Raw genomic sequence first — 2540 nt, forward strand, 5'->3', positions numbered from 1 at the left:
TAGGGTAAATATCAGAATGATAAGAGGTTGTGAACGTCGTCAACTTTCCAAATTAAATCAGATTCTTCAGTTTTCACTTCCTAATCAAACTTTCATATTCGCAGCAGAGACTATCCCTATTAAAGACACAATGATTTATGCGAGAAATTCATATCATCTCAACTGGTTAGCTGTATCAGATCCGAAAAATGTAACACGGATAATTAAAAAACACGAAGTGGAATATTAAATGGTGTGTCGGTTACTGTGGGAGTTAGCACCGACATAGACAAGGAAGGAGAGACGCTGCGATGGCCGGTGGCAGGAATCCAAAATGATGTGTAAACACACTTGCAGACTAATAGAACTCTATATTTCTAAAAAGGAATGAAACATAACTTCTCGCTATGAAGTTGCTTGATGCTTGTCTCCTACATGCAATTACTTTACCCACTATCACTAATCGCAGAACTCACGCAATGTATCATTTTCCCATTATTCAGTACTGATCCCCTCGAAGTCTGCAACCGAACTGGGCTCGGCCAGCGATGGACGGCTGGTTGAGTCAGCGTTTACAGAGAACTTTGACGGCCGTGGTGGCCGAGCGGTTCTAGGCGCTCAGTCCGGAAGCGCGTGACTGCTACGGTCGCAGGTTCGAATCCTGCCTCGGGCATGGATGTGTGTGATGTCCTTAGGTTTGTTAGGCTTAAGCAGTTCTAAGTTCTAGGGGACTGATGACCACAGATGTTAAGTCCCATAGTGCTCAGAGCCATTTGAACCATGTTTTTTTTTTTTTTTTAACAGAGGACGTTGAATGTCTTCCTGGAGGTGTGGCACTGCCCGCTCTTTCCACTAGCGAGTGGGTCGGCGCCTTCGTGATGGCGTTCTGCGGCAACCCGCTGGTCGATGTGCAGTCAGTGCCTTAGGAATGCACATTAAAGTTAACTGCTTTATACTGCACATTGTGGATATCAGTGAAAAACAGTTCTACAAAAGGAGTTTCAACTTTCTGTAAATTACAACTGATACTAGAACATTTTTTAACGAACATATCCGCTGGTTGACAAAAGACATTTTAATTACAGGTATTTTCGCTACGTGCTACAACTACGAAACCTATATGGACCCATATGCATCTACATATTCATGGATGCTCTGCAAATCACGCTTAAGAGCTTGGCAGACGGTTCACCGAACCACCTTCACAAATACTATCTATTATTTCTTCTCGAAGAGCGTTCGGGAAAAACGAACACTTGTATCTTTCCCTGCAAGCACTTATTTCCAATATTTCATTCAAATGGTTCAAATGGATCTGAGCGCTATGGGACTTAACTGCTGTGGTCATCAGTCCCCTAGAACTACTTAAACCTAACTAACCTAAGAACATCAGGCACCTCATGCCCGAGGCAGGATTCGAACCTGCGACTGTAGCGATCACGCGGTTCCCAACTGTAGCGCCTAGAACCGCTCGGCCACTCCGGCTGGCATTATTTTATTATACTGATTATTTCTCCCTATGTAAGTAGGCATCAACAAAGTAACTTCGCATTCGGAGGAGAAATTTGGTTATTTAAATTTCGTGAGAAGATACTGCAGCAACGAGAAACATCTTTGTTTTGGTGATACCCACCCTAAATCCTGTATCATGTTCGTGATACTCTCTCCCCTATTTCTCAATAGTACAAAACACACTACTTTCTCCTGAATTTTTTCATGTGAAGAAAAAAGCTCCACAACGTCGAAAATAAAACTGGAGAAATTCTAGTAGTATCAAAAGCATATGGTACCACTCATGAGTTCCTCTGAAATCTTACCGAGCGATGTGGCACAAGTAGCTGAGACAATGCAAATGTATTCACGATAATGGTTGTTCAAACTGCACACCACCCATCCAGATTTGCAAAGTGTGATTACAGGAGAGGCTAGGTGTGACCTTACTTAATTTTCAGCCAGTACACTGCTGAAATCTTAATCACTTTTGTGTTTTCATTTACAAATTGATGTATAAATCTCAATCCTGAGACAGGTAGCTTTCTTCTTGCTACATGCCGCAATTATTTTTAATGCTCTATTTCGACTACTAGAGCCTGCCATCAAACAAGTTTTCTTAGGGCTGCAGTGCTACCTCGTAACCCGTGGACTAGGGGTAGCGTCTTTGATTAGTAATCAAAACGCCTTCGCTCCCGGGTTCGAACATCCCCGCCCCCCCTCCTCCAATCAGCAATGGTGCGAGAGGACTTACAGCATAAGAAGTCAGCCTCATTCAGCAATTGTCCTTGTCAAAGAGGCGGAAGAATCAGCAATGATCAAAAGGCATGACGATGTACAATGCATTAAAGACACATACTGTGTATCGACAGGATTTGTGGCCTGCAACTGAGAAAAGGGTCATGATGGTCTCTGCATTGGCAAAAGATTCGTGAATAGTCCCCCATTCTGATCTCCTGGATAAGATTGCCAAGGGATAGGTGACCTTGATAGAAAGGCTGAATACTCCAAGAAAGGATAACGTTCTATGAGACCGGGCTTGGAATGCCAGAAATTTAAACGTGGTGGGG

The sequence above is a fragment of the Schistocerca americana genome, chromosome 5, assembly GCF_021461395.2.
Source record: "Schistocerca americana isolate TAMUIC-IGC-003095 chromosome 5, iqSchAmer2.1, whole genome shotgun sequence".
Classification (NCBI taxonomy): Eukaryota; Metazoa; Arthropoda; class Insecta; order Orthoptera; family Acrididae; genus Schistocerca; species Schistocerca americana.